The 14,877-nt window shown below is 50.7% G+C and overlaps 1 protein-coding gene across 5 annotated transcripts in view; it reads left to right on the top strand.

The window, feature by feature from the left end:
• The first annotated feature begins 1,092 nt into the window (after positions 1-1,092).
• The window catches only part of DIO3 (iodothyronine deiodinase 3), a 71,527-nt gene continuing 57,742 nt past the window's right edge, over positions 1,093-14,877 (top strand). For 4 of the 5 annotated variants that reach the window (XR_010070805.1, XR_010070804.1, XM_063332991.1 and 1 more), the window contains exons 1-2: positions 1,093-1,177; positions 10,663-10,748. The gene's annotated coding sequence lies outside the window, so the exon portion shown is untranslated. The remainder of the gene's footprint in view (positions 1,178-10,662; positions 10,749-14,877) is intronic. The other variant, XM_063332993.1, reaches the window with a different exon arrangement.

A 14,877-nucleotide genomic window follows, 5' to 3' on the forward strand; every position in this document is an offset into this window, starting at 1 on the left:
TGTGCATCCAGCCGACAGGGTGGACTGGAAGATGTAGGTTGCCACAGCTTCGCTTCAGAAACCTGTTTCAGAATAAGGGTGTCATGCACAAAGCACGTTTCTCAAAGACACTGCAGTGCAAAGGATCTGAGACGGCTCCACCTGGGACCTCTGCTCAGCAGTGGGAGAACCGTTGCACGCTCACCATGAAGACATCTGCCATACGTTCTAGCTGGGACGTGCCACGAGGGCTCCATGGAAACCACATCCAGCTAAAACCCTGCAGCTTGTTTGCTGAACAGGGCAAACCATCAGCACCGCGCCACACCGGTGCTCCCTGGCACTCTGACTCCGGGTCGCTTTCCAGCTCTCAGCCCCCCTTTCCACCCACTCCCCGCCGTTCCGCTGGCTCTGGCCTCCGTATGCCCTTGCCCGGATGAATGCAGGCGACGCCCCCCGGGGTACATCGCCGGGGCGGGCGCCCAGCCGGGCTGAGCCCCGCCGGGCCAAGCTGGGGGCCAGGGCCGGAGGTCGGCCGCGGCCCGCCCGCCCAAACCATCCCCTGAGCGCAGCCCCTCCGGCCACATGCCCCGGGGCAGGGATACGAGGGACGGCCACCCCCTCCCGGACCCGACGGTCACTTACGTTGGGGGACGGGTGCCGCCGGAGCGCTGCCGGCCGCGGGGCCGGACCCCGGCCCGCCTCCGACGGGGGTGCCGGCCCGCAAAGACGGGGTGGGGGACCTCCCGTTCGGTGTCGAAAGGGGGGATATTTGCCGGAAAACCGGGCGTTTACTCCCCAGTTTGCAGGAGCAGAGGGGGCCGGTGGGGGGGTTGGGGGGGTGGGGGTGTGCCGTGCCCGGGGAAAGGGGGGCGAAGAGCGGGCGCGCCGTGCCCGCTCCCCGCTTGACCGGCGGATCGGCTCACCGGCGGCTGCCGCGGGCCCGCCGTGAGTCACCCCCCGGCCGCGGCAGCGTCAGCCCCGCCGCGGCGTTGGCAGCCAGACGAGCCGCGGCGCGGAGCCGCCGCTGTCCTCGGATGAACCCGGCGGGGCTGCCAGCGCCAGCCGAGTGCGCGCAAGGCGAGAGCCGGGGCTCTGCCGGCGCGGCGGCGTGCGACACCCCTTCGGTGGGGATGGCGGAGACGGGGCGGGGGGCGGGAGCGGGGGGGGCGAGCCCCTCGGCGGCCGGGCCGGAAAGGTAAGCGTGGGACAGGGAAGGTGCGGCGGGGGCAGGGTCACAAAAAGGGCGAGGGGGAAGGGGGGGAGGCGCTGCCCCCCCCCCCCAGGCCGCCTTGACCCCAGGAGGCGGCTGCGGCGGCCCGGGGTGTGGGGAGGGGTCGGCGCCCCGGGGAGGCGGGAGGGGGGGCGAGAACCGCTCCGCACAAGGAGAAGATGGGGGGGGGGGGGGGCGGGTGTCGCTCCCGGCAGCGGGGATGCTCATCGGTGCGAATGGCAAACACACACCCCCCTCGCCGGGGCCTGCCCTGTTAAAAAAATAAAACAACAGCATCCTCTGCCCCGCGGTGCAAAGATCCGGCTCCTCTTGGGAGAAAGGTGTATCGTTGCCCTATAGCCTTATCGCCCCGCTCCTGGCCGCGGGGAGCGGCAGGACACCGGGGCAGCTGCCGGCGATGTCTCGAAAGCCGCGGGCAGGGTCACGGTCGCCTCCGCTCTCCGCGGCGACCGGCGCCGCTGCCGCGCTCCCATCGGCGTGTCCCCGAGGTGGCGCAACCCGGGGGAGGGGGGAGAGGCTCATCGCCAGCGTCTTCCATTGTTCCCCACCTGTCATCTTTAGTTTTGTCTTTATTTCTTTGCTGTCCGCCCTCCCCAACCCCGACAGCTGGAGCGGGCGAGTCCCTAAGGAGGGGGCAGGTTGCCCACGCGAAAGCATGGAAAGTTTGAACCCCGGGAAGACACCTTCTGCCCCTTGTCCCGACCTGCCCCAGCGCCGCGCTTCTCCCGGGGCTTTCGGCAAGCCCCGGCTACCGGGCTGGCGTCCGCCGGGGGCTGCGCCGCACCCCCAGCCTGCGCCCTACGGAGCGGGGGCGGTGGGGAGGGGACGCCGCGCTCCCCCCGAGGAGCCGCGCTGGGAGGGGGGATGCCGCCGGGGAAGCGCTCGGCATCAGGGAGAGGCGACCCGGGAAAGGGCTTTTAAGGAAATTCTTCCTCGGAGCGGGGGGGGGGGGGGAGGGAGGGAGCCCCTCTTTGCCCCGGGAGGGGCACACGCAGAGCAGATCGTCGCGGTTGCAGCAGGTGCCTCCGGGCCCCTTCGCTTCTTCCCCGCTCCGTCCCTGAGAACAGCGCCCGAGAGAGCCCAGAGACAACACCTTAATAGCAGTAATAATTAAAAACAACAACAACAAAAACCCCCTTCTGCCTGGCCTTAATGATCCTTTACACACATTCCCCGCCCGCTCCCTCCCCCGTCCCCCCAGTGAAGGGCACTGATTATTCGCACTCCTCTGCTTGCCGAGAGCGCAGCCTGATGAAAGGACTTTATCCTCGAGTGACTCCATCGCTTGCTCCTCCTCCCCCGTCTTCCTCCTCCTCCTCCCCCCAGCCCGCCGGCCGCCTCGCTTCGCTCTCAGCCCTAATTGGGCTCTTGCTAATATGATTAAAGCCCAGTTAAATGTTTCTTGATAAATCTTGTCAAGAGAGGATCCCCCCCTTCCCCTCCCCTCTCTCTGTTGGTTGTCAGAAGCCCGGTTACAGACAGGACATGCCCGGCTCCTGCTGTTCATACTCTGGTGGGAAGTTGGCATTTCACAATTGTTCCTTTAACAGGGTTGTTTTGGAGCCGCTCCTGGGGATTGTTCCTCTTCAGGCCTGGCTTGCTGATAAGAACCGCCCGTGGCTTTTATGTAACACGTTAGGATTTGGTCCTGGTCCCAAAATCGCGCTGTTTCTTTAGCCTTTTATTTCATTCCCCGCGCCCCCACTCTCCCCGCTCCCGCTGGTGAGCTCTTAGTAGCCTATTCCCGGAAAGGCTCTTGCTCGGTGCGAGCCGGCCAGGCGCGATCGCCCCTGTCAAAGCCGCGCAGGTCCCGGCGGAGCTGCGCGGGGGCGGAAGGTGCGCGGCGGGGCGGTTCTCCCGCGGCGGGCATCGCTGCGGAGCGGTGTCCCGGCCACCGCCGCCCACCACACCTCCCTCTCCCCGGGAAAAGCCCCGCGTCCTCGGCTTCTCTCCCCGCTGCCGGAGCCCTCGGGAGAGGCTCTCCCGTTGCTGCGCGCCGTTATGCGTGGCGCAAGTTTTGCGGCAGCGCTCACGGAGCGCTCCCTCTCACCTTCTGTTTTCTTGTCATTTCCCTGTAATTGGGCTCGGGGCGGGGGGGGGGTTTCAACCCCACCCCGCCCCCGTTATCACTTGGGGAATATGGTTGAATTCGTAGGAATTAGGAACCAGCCGACGGTGGTGGAGGGCGAGGGTGGTCGCCCGGGGCCGGCCGCGGGCTGGGAGCGCTGCGCCCGGGCTGGCGGTGCGGCTCGGCTCGGCTCGCCCCGCCGTTTTGGGGTGGCTCGTTAGTGGTGCTGTTGGCTCGCTCGCTTTTTGGTTTTCTATTTTCTTTGGGGTTGCTGAGTTTCGGCCAGGGCTTTTCGAGGGCGTTTGGTGGTTGTTGCTTCAGCCTCACCGGGCTTGGGGGCTGGGTGGGGGTGTAGCTGTTGGAGGAGGGGGACTCGAGGGGGGCTCTTTGCTCCCCCGTCGAGCCGAGTGTAGCCACGGACTGATAACTCTTCGGTCCGGGGCTGGAGGTGGCATTTCCCGATGGCCCACCGGGCCCCGTGCTCCATCCCGCTGCAGGCGGCAGAGAGCTGCTGCCCCACCGCGTTTCCACGGGGGACACGCACTGCCTTCACCCGTGGGGAGCGGGAGCACAGGCCGCGGCGGGACACGGGCCGCCTGCCTCTGTCCCCCACCCCGGGGAGGGGGAAGTGCTCCCGAATCCCTCCCGCTCGCCACCGTTTCAATCCCGCAGGGTGCTCCTCCTCGTGCCCGGGGCTCGCCCGGGGACAGGCGGTGGCGCGCTGCCCGCCCGCCCTCGGGGCCGCCGGTGCGGGGCCGGGACGGCCTGCGGGGGACAGCGGGGGAAGGTGGTCAAAACCGAACAAACGAAAAATCACCCCCAGCCCTGGGGAGCGCAGCTCCCGCAAAGGCGCCTGTTCCCTGGGCCGGGGGGGAACCCGAGCCAAGGGGCAAAACGGAGATCGGCCTCCCCGCCGAGCCCTGAGGCTGCCCGGCCGCTCCGCGCTGCCTCCCGGCGGCGGGAGCCCGGGGGAGAGGGGCTGAGCCCCGGGGGAGCGGGGCGGGGGGCCGCGGGCTGAACCCCGGCGGGGCGGGCCAGGGACCTGCATCCCGGGGCGGGGAGGGGGGGATTCTCCGCGCTGGTTCGCCTCAGCGGAGCGTCGCCCCCCGCGGGCGAGGTCTCAACCGTGGTTTGAGGGTAGTTCCCCTCTCCCCTCCCCTTTCCCCCCTCCCTCCCCTGTCCCCGTCGCCCCCCGCCCCGTGTGGGGGGAACTGGGTTTGTGCGAGACCACAAGAGCTGCGGCCCCTTCGGCCCGGGGCTGTTGATTTACCCGAGGAGAGTCCCAAAGAAGAAGCTGTTTGTGCTCTAGCTGGAACGCTGGAGGCTTTCTAAGAATGGCGCTTTTCTTACTCGTTTTTTTTTTTTTAATTTTATTTTATTTTTATTGGTACATCGAACCAGCCTACAGCATTGCTGGCGTCTTTCCACCAGGTGCCTGGGGCTCAGAGGAAAATTCAAATGAATCTTAAAATTATGAGACAGTTTCCCTCCCCTCCTCCCAAATAAAATAATTATAAGAGAAAGAATTGGTACAAACTGGCCAGGAAGGGATTCAAGCTGGAAACAGAAAAGCACCTTCAGCCCACTAGAGTGTTGAGGACACAGAAAGGCCTTCCACTGGCGGGAAGGAATCAAAGCAGCTGGAAGATGGAATTTGACTGGTTTGTGAACCAGCTTCTGAGATGTGGTTACCACCCACAGCAAGGGACTTGACCCTGTGATCCAAAACATCCCTTCTAATCCTCTTCCTATAAAATAATAATTTGCCTTTCTATGCACCAAAAGAACCTCCAAGCATGTTGCACACGTTAAACTATTCTGCTTCACAGCACCCTTGTAGGTACCACTCCTTATTCGCATTCTACAGCAGAGTTTGCTCCAGGGGTCTCACTTGGAGCTCCTGTCACCACCCAGCACTTCTCTGCTCACTGAGGTCCCGAATGAGACCGATGCTGGGAGAAACTGTGTGAAGGCTACCTGTAAATACAAGGGGCTGCTTTGCACGGTCCAGGAAATAGCAATTTTGGATGTTGTTTTAAAGCTAAGTATACAGCATCAGGAAACATACCTGGAACTGGAGGTTTTAGGTTTTAGACTCTCAGTGTTTGGCTATTATAATTATTTAACTAAGTTCCATTTGGTCTTGATAAGTAACCCCTGTTACTTTTAAAAGAATCTTGCTGAACTTACTGAAACATTTCCTGCTCACCTGACTTACAAAAGCAACTGTTTTTTTTCTGAATAAACGGGGAGGACTGGCCGATCCTCATGCTTTCGATGTAGACAGAAAAACCTAGACTCAAATCTACTTGCTTTTCTTATGCAAATCTTCTCACAGGATTAGAAGGGAAAGTAAACAGCAGTCCAACCTTAAGATCTTTTTCTTTTTAGAGGCAGCCTGTTGTATGAATCTGAAACAGAAACTGTTTTCATTTGAAGATCAGATAGAAGTTATCTAGTGAAGCTGACGAACAGGGGCAGAATAATCTGTTTGCATTTTTGGGAAATGGATAGCTCTGGTTTTGTTTCAAGGCAAGTAACTTTTAAATAATATTTAACGAAATAATTGACCTTGATGTTTAAACTACAACTTCCTTCACGTCATTAAGCCCACAGTTTTTTTAAAAAAATGTTTAGTATCTCAACTCTGGCGTTCATTCTGCTAATCTCATAATAACATTTGTTTCTTGTGGAATTTTGTTTGATGAACTCATCGGGGAAAGAGGAGGGAAAGAGTTCAGAACAACACAAGCTTTGCAGCTCATTTATATTCTTTTCTCCCTGAAAAATAGCAAAAAAAACCATATGCAGAATGACTTTTCAGGAATAATTTCTCAGACGGAAGGAACAAGGAGAAGCTTTGTACAGCTGAACCATAAGCCTTGGAACAAACTGAGTTCTTTTAACATATATTCTGACTTTTAAAATACATTGCAATCCTTGACTACAAAAAATGATTTTGTGGAATTTTTCCTCTTGATAATTAGGGTCTGAGTCTGCTTTTGAAATGTGAGAGAAATGGAACTAACTCCATAAAGTGTGTCTATCACATAAAGCTTTTAGGACAGCCTGATTCACACTGTATCCTCCTCTTTGTTCAACTGACACATTTCCAACTGCAGAAAGAGGCACATATCTGGGGGCTGCCATTATCTAAGCTAAATATGTACATTTTGGATTAGTTCTATTTTATTTGAATACTCACAACTTCTGCTTGGGGATCTTAAGCATGAAAGGATTGCAGAGATATGCATTTTATTAGCTATCCATCAGTCTTTATTCATGGACAAAGGTGCATAAACATACACATTTACTAGTCTCTCTGCTCTGCAAGAGTTCAGAAAATTACATGGAAAATTATTTCAAATAAAAACAAACAAGCAACCAAACAACATACACATTGCCGTGCAAGAAAGCAGGCAAACAAACAGGGTGGGGGGAAGTAAAAGCAATAAATGAGCATGCAGAGTTTAGCCTAATTTTTATTTGGCTGCAAATGAAAAATTTTGTGGCAGCAGTGGATTTTTTTTTTTAAAGTTACATGATCCTTGAATTACAAAACAGTGGTATATACCTAAACACTGCTGTGTACCCTGCACGTCATGTACTCATACACAGATGAAAGCTCTTCCTCTGTCCCTCCTGGCACATATTTTTTCTCTCCAATGAGTTCCTGCTTTCAATATGTGGATGTATGAGGAATGGGGTTAGTTTACTCCCCACAAAGGACACGTAGCTAACATTTCCACTGATTAACAATATTTGAATTCCCTCCCCAGTGCACAAACAGTCAGCTCAATAATGATTGCAGGCCCGGGATGTAGAGAACATGGTGGTGTTACACAACCCGAGATGTGACGTTATCTGGCAATCGGAGCAGGGTCACGCTGATCATGGGACAATACAAATTCTGTGTCAGGCATCGTGTTGATGCAGGTTGTCTCAACTTCACCCAAATGTCAAGCGGTGCAGGCAAGCACAAATTGGGTGGCAGAGTCATCTCCCATCTCAGCGTTATCCTCTGCCTCTTCCTCCCCTATGGCAAAATTGGCATCTTGGAGCATCCCAGTGCAGTCCCTTAAGCTTCGGTACAGCTCCTCAGCCCCGCATGCTAGGCACCAGCTGACTGACCGGCTAACCAGCTGTGTCTGACACAGGGACAGCACCCACATCAGGAGAGATGATGTGTGTTTGCAGGAGAGCGCGCTACAGGGCAGTTTCTCTTGCCCTCTTACTACAATCCCATGCTTGTGGCTCAACACCAGCAAGTGAAGGGAGGAGGCACCCCCATCCCTGGGGCGCTGTCGTGCAGTTTCCCTGACCACACAGGCTTCCTCCGTGCCCTCCAAGCTGTATTTTCACCACTTACATGCTTACGCAACTACTGTTCTTCAGTTTTACAGGGAACCAGAACATGGCACCTGGGGATGGCAGTTCTTGACCTGAGATGCTACAACAGAGTAGCAGTTGTCATTCACATGTAGTTACTTGCAGAAGCTGCTGGGCCTATTTTTTTCTTCTTTTTTTTAATTATGAGCTACAGGGAAATCACAGTACAGTAACTCTTCATGGTGAATTGGGTGCTGTCACTACTATAAGTCACATCAAGACCTATGACCTGTGTGTTTTGCAGCATGCAGCTGACACCCAGCCAATACGTCTTTTCCCGACAACTGAACACAGCCTGCAACATACTGGCAGTGACAGGAGGTGGCATTTCAGTCACACTGGGTAGACGTGCTCATACCATCTTCTGCTACTCTGATGGTGATTTGTGCGGAACCCACCTGGCGTATTGCCTCAGCCCAGGGACTAAACTGCATCTCCTCAGCACAGACTTTACGCAGGGAAATGTGCAAAACCGGGCTTCTCTCTGAGAATGAGTACCCTCTCTCCCCTGTTCCCCTGAGGACAATTTACCTTGAGATTGTGCCAGACCTTGGGAAATTCCCTCACCTCAATACTCGTATCAATTGCCCTCACACCAGTATAGGGAGCCACGGACAATGACTGTCCTAAATTTCGTCAGTCGCCGGTTGTCTTGCTTTAGCATCTTCTGTCCTAAGAACCTCTTGTTATCAGGTATGGTTATTTTTTGTATCCTCTGCTGAACCGGTATGGAGCATTTTTGCACACTGCAAAACAGCCACTTAATATTTCCCCCTGTATAGCAGTGCCAAATTCAGTGGTTCTTATGGAGATTGTGTCAGTCAAGTTGTAAAGCTCTTCGGGGTCTGTAGGTAACATGTTATGCAAATGCCTCGGTCTACTGCTGCTTCCCTGAGTTTAAACAATATCTGTCTCGATACATTTCCTTACCCTTTTCTCCAGACATACCTCTGGCTCCGTGAGAGAGCCCTGGGGAAGCTGAAACCACGATGAAGGCGCTAGCGGTGTGAATGCATAGAGGATTAAGACTGCTAGCCGCTGCAGCATGTCACGTCTGCCTGCGACTTACTAAAGCAGAAAAGTCTTGTGGCTGACATGTCCTCCACTTCACTGGGTTACGTGACACATGCCAGAAAATGTGTCAACCCACTCCCCGTCTCCTCGGCATTATTAGCCCAGGGAAGGAAACACAGCCAAAGAACACGCACACAACTTTGACAGGTTCTGCCTAATCCACCCACATAATGACATTTCTTATGCTAAGTGCCAGAGCGGTGTAGGGAGGCCACTGCCTGTACCAGCTGCTGGCAAGTCAAAGTTAGTTTCATGGTTCTGCTTAAGAGATAGCCTGACGTTACATTAAGTCTTTGTCTCCTGTGGTGAAGCGCTCAGAGAATGACATCAAAAGCCTCCCTAATTCACCCCCCGGGTCATTTGATTATAGGCCTGGCACAGAGCCGTGCTGCCCCAGGAGACCATGACTCACGACGACACCCATGACTATCCTCTTATTCCACGGAAGGAAGTAATGTGCTCTGAGCATAAAACAACCGGGAGTAGATTACATCCTTCCTCGTGTCAGCTTAGCCCTGCTGGCTGTCGGGGCAGGCAGTGGAGAGGCGAGGGCAGCCTCTCATTTCCCAGCCTTGCTCCTCCCCACCCCGACCTCAGGGAAGCCGTTCCTCCCCATGCTGGGACACGCCGTGTGGGCAAACCACACGAGAGGGTTTTGCTCAGCCAGGCGAGGAAGAAGATGCTCTGGCTCTCTTCTGCGATGTGGTACAGTTACGTCACATGGTGAAACATCCACCTCTCCTCCAACGGGACAGGCGTATCCGATCATGAGGATGGTGTGTGTTCTCCATCCCTTGGCATTTGTCCTGGTAATTAGTCTATCTGTTTCTGATTTATTTATTTCCATGCAGTCTTCTGCACCCTTGCTCCCTCGCTTGGGCACATGGGGCAAACCACAGACTTGCCCTTAAACTACACAGAGAAATAAAATCAGAAACAGACTAACCACAAGAATCAATAGCAAGGGGCAGAAGGCACGTGACTGGATACTGCAGTTCCCTTCGGAGATCTATCAGCCTCGAAATGTGATGTAACTGGGCTCACGTACCATATCTGCAAAGGGGGTAACAGATCCCTCTTCATAACCCGACACACAGGGTAAAACTATGCCAGCTCAGAGAAGCCAAGGCACGTGTAAAAATTGTTTCTAAAGAAGAAAAAGAAGTCGGGTTTGTGTTCGCAGAGCTAATGCAATCGCCTTCGACTCTGACGTGACTCCTCTTGGTGTTATTGTTGCTTCCCAGAATTTAGGCTTGAGTTTGGCAGAAGTCAAGAAGCAATGGCATACGCAGAACCACTTAGAGAATCAGTGTGTCTGTGTGCATGGGCCAGTCCTTTCCTGAATAAATACCAGTCACTGGGCTGCTGGGTAAAGTGGGAATATAAGATGGCAGTCAGACACGTGTAGGCTCATACCCACGAGGCAGGCTATTTAAGGCTGCAGTTTACCTTTTTTCCTACAAATAAACACAACCGGATAATTAGCCACACCTCCCAGTGCCATTAAAATACATGTATTATATTCCATAACTGTTCCTCGTTTGTCTCCCAAAAGTAGCATTGTTGCCTGGGAGGGAGTATCAAGACATTAATCAAAAATACATGAGCAGTACAAGAAATAAGGACAAGCAGATGAGTATAAATAGCTTCCTGCATATCCAGAATACAGGAGCAGCTTGAAAACATTGTGATTAGGAGTTGATACACTCCATCCAGCCACACAGACAGCGTGCACAGCTGTCATTCCTGTACTGAGCGTCTTATTTGACACCCTGTGGTTCCGCAGCCCTCCGTCAGGTGAACAAAGTGAAGTTATCGTTCATGTGATAGATCAGACAATAGAGAAACCCTCCAGACAGAAACCTCTACTTGTTTCTGGCTAGAAAAAGTAAATCTTTCCTTCTTTTGGAATCCACAGAAATACAGATATAAAAGCAGGACGTGGCTAAATGAGAGAAGATAAGGTATTGCTCCTGCAAGCAGAACATCCTGTCTTCAAGATGGGTGAGTACTTCCAAACTTTCCAAATGTTTCACTGCCCTCCAGATAGATCATAGATTTGCCCCCGTCTCGTTCCCAGATACTTTCCAGCATTTTAAGCCATAATAGAAGCAAGTATAGAGCAGAAGTTTGTCTTGAAAAAAGAGATGAGACAAATAAAGGAAAAAGAAAAATCCCTGAGGAAGTCCTAAATTCCGTAGTCAACCTCCTGGACATTGCCACAGAATTTTGCATATCTCCATGAAGACTTGGCTGATTCTGGTTGATCATTAGCAGAACTTGGTGCAGCTGTATAAACAGCAGATTTCTACACCTCCAGGCCTTCATTCATTTCCTCCAGTGAGGTTTTTAATTTGACTGGCAGCTGGCCTATCTGGGCAGCTGATAAGAGAAGAAAAAAAAAATCACCCTTCAGTCTTTACATCTCCGCTGCCTTTCCTCTGGTTCTCACGATAGAAGCATACAAAGAATTGAAGCGCTCTCAATACATTTGTAGCCAAATATTTACCCTAAGTGAGGTGGATTATATTTGCTTACCGTATCCATTGCCATGCTGGCATGCGTTCAAGACCGTCTAACTCCTTGGAGTACTATTGAATACTTTGAAAAAAAACCAAAACTTTGTTTATGATAAACTGTTAGCCAATGAGCGCACATTCGGCATTGTCCAGGGTATACTAGCTCTTGAGCTCACACGCCTGGCCTTTGGGATGGCGCTTGGTCTGCCTTCACAAACACAGCATCGGGGACGGCCCTGGGATGTGGCCAACTTACCTTAGCCTTTTGCAGGATTATTAAGAGCATTTTGGAACTCTCCCAAGCGTTTCACCCGGAGAAAACGTAACTAAACAATGTTCAGAGGAAACGTATTCTTTTAGGAAATACAACTTGGTCTTAATCAGCTTGCTTTTTTGTGAGCGTACTTATTTTGACAACATTTTTAATGGAGACAAATTCAAATTATATTTACATTATATTAACATTTACATTCAATAATATTTAAAGTATTGTTTTCCATAAAGTGAAAACATTTAAGTGCTCCTTGTTTCATTTAATTTCGTTTTGAACTTTACAGCATTCATATGTTTAACATTTTTCCTATTAAATTTACTATTTTAATGTCATTATAATTTTTAGGCTTTCTGGTGTGAGAATAATTTGGCATTTATGGAACACTTCCGTCATGCCAAATATATTTTCTCCGAGTTTTCAATCCATGAAAACTTTAGCACCTTCACTGTTTTCCCAAGTGTTGGAATTTCCCATAAAATGGAAATGCTGTTTCCTGACCAGCTCTGCTACAATTTCATGCTCTAGCAAAAAGAAAGGGGGGGAGGGTGTCACAAATACACAACCGTAAACTTGTCAGGATACGTTTCTCATTGTTGGCTCATATGTTGCCCTCTTTTGGTAGCTTTTGTACTGTACTACATATAAAAATCAACAACTGCTGTAGCAACCCAGCATCCAAAGGGGACTGAGTGCTGAATGCTAGAACTAAGTAACTGTATGAGGAGAGCAATAGGTTGTGAGTTAGGCACTTGAACCAGCTTATAGGGACATCCTAACAGGAGAGGAAACGCACTAGGGAACGAACGAAGCAGTGCAATATGAAACTGGACTCTAAAGGGCAACGAGAAAGAAGAAAAAGGAGAAGGATCTGTAGATACTCACTCGTGAATAATTTAACCCCATATCCCGGCTTCCATCCTGTGATGACAAACATGACTTTCAAGTATTTGTTCGGACAAGATTTGTAAAGGGAAGCCATACCCTAATCATCATTCCCTTGGTCTTTCCCTGTTGCTTTTTTCATAATCTGTGCAGGTATTCTGTAAAATTCTTACGGGTATTGGCTAGTCAAGCCCAGAAGAGTGCCTGCTAACTTTCCAAGACTAAAACCCTGCCAAAGTCAACACTCTTATTTTCACTATTAAATTTCTGAAAGATGAAATTAAATATTACATGTTCTTTTACACAGTGATTTGCTAATACTAATTATACAATCGTGTGATACTAATGCACTATAAGTCTAGAATCATTATTTAGGCGAAACACTGAAGTGTTAATTTTTTCCAGAAGAGAGTTGTTTTCTACTATTTCTGAGCAAAATTAAAAAACAAAACCAAACCTCAGTCCGTAGCAATGTTTAAAAGAGTCTAAGGATCTGGGTGTTCACCTTCTCTTGACTTTCAAAAATAATCAAGTACTAACTCCCCCAAAATGCCATTCTTCGAAAACAAACTGCTCTCTACTTCAGATAATTCTCAGTTATAAACACAATAAATGGTTACACAGAAGAGATATTCCCACCGTTATCTGTGATCCCAGTTCAGCATTTCACAGCCCTATTCTTTAAAGATTAATTTTCCTTGGTTTGAAAATCAGCATCAGGAATTCAGCCTCACGAGAACTCTTTTATGAACAGTCGCAGAGATGATTTCAGAGCTCAGAAGGGAACCGTTCCTCCCACCTTGAATTGTGGAGCTTTTGTGGCGACTCCATATGATCGGGATCATATATATATATATATATATATATGGGATAGGGAAGAACTCCCAGCCTTGCAGTGTAAAGACATAAAGCTGTGCTTTATAGGCATTCTCCGGTGCTATATTCAAATCTATCCTAGACCCCCCAGCAATATGAACTCCCTTTGAAACACCATCTGACAGCCTTCCAATTTTCACCTTAAAAAAATACACCCAAAAGGCATGAGTTTGCTGCTTTCTTCCCTTTCAGTTAAATAACACTGGTTGGTTTAAGCCTCTGCAGACCTTTGTTCTATGCATAAGAATGCAGCAGCCCAGCTTTGTGGAAACACACCACTGCCTGCTGATTTCCAGGCAGCCAATATGCACCTTTCAGTGGCCAAGGGCTCGTAGACTTTTGTCACGTTTCCTTGCAGGTTTAATCCAGCCCTTTCTGCTCCAGTCTAACAAAGCGCTAACATGTGCGCCCTTTAAGCTGATATGTAGTTTCTTTGTTAAAGCCACCTCGTAGGGCCATAAAGGGAGCAGTAAATCAGCAGCACAGCTCATGCACTTTAAGTTAAGTTTATGCTTAATGAGATGCTGGGTTTCAGCCTCAGTCTTTCCCCCAAAGTGATTTTTCCAGCCTTTGAATTGTTGTGGGATTCCTTCCAGCTCCTTCCAGTCAGTCAGCGGCTGGCAATATTGAACACAGACTTGAATGTAGTAACACAGAACTTTGCATGTGAACTATTACCTCCCTGCTTCGTGACACGCCTGTATGTGCATAGGCTTTATCACTACGGAAATTCATATCTTATTCCCGTCTGATATGCTGTCCACTATACCTTGAAAGTCTATCGGCAGTATTCATGGCCAGAACATGTACATTCAAATATATCTTCTTATATTTTTTTTTCCTTTTTTCTTTTTTTTAATGAGTTGTTTGGGGTATTTTGTATCCAGCTTTCTAATATCTGCCGGGCCTTTGATATCATTCATCTGCTGTGTCCTGTTTGCATTCCTTCCTGGTTTAGTATCATCAGCACATTTCGCTATTGTGCTGTTTACCTCTGCTTTGAGATTACCGTAGAGATATTAAATAGAGTGATGTCTGTCAAAAGTCCCTGCCGTGACCTACAAGACATTTCTACAAGCTACGATAACACAGCAATTGATCGTTGCCCTTTGTTTACATTCTTTCTCCCATTTCAGTCTACACAGCAGTCTTCCCCGCCAAAACAATTAAAGTTCTTTCTCTCCACATGAATACCTGAAACAGTAGCAAATTACATATTCAGTGCTCCCTATATCCACCCTCCTACAGACCCACCCAGGCTGTTTATCTCTCGGTTCACTCGCTGTGCATTCTCCCTTGCTCGCTGAGGGCTAACTCGGAGCGTGCCTACCGTAGCCGGCAGCCTTGGTCCCCGAATCTATAATGTGCAGAATGTATGATGTTGCATACTAACCCGAAAGGTATATTTAATAAGCTTTATCCTGTCCAAGCCCATACCACTTGCTGCTCCTGATACTGTCTGCCTCAGTGTTTCCTTGGGATTAGTGGATGATTTAGCTGTGTGAAATAAGAATTTGGCCTAAAATGTTTAAGACATTTTCCTTGATTTATGAATTTTGAGGCCATTAACTCATCCCGTCTA

This window comes from Chroicocephalus ridibundus, chromosome 4 (genome assembly GCF_963924245.1).
Source record: "Chroicocephalus ridibundus chromosome 4, bChrRid1.1, whole genome shotgun sequence".
NCBI classification, from domain to species: domain Eukaryota; kingdom Metazoa; phylum Chordata; class Aves; order Charadriiformes; family Laridae; genus Chroicocephalus; species Chroicocephalus ridibundus.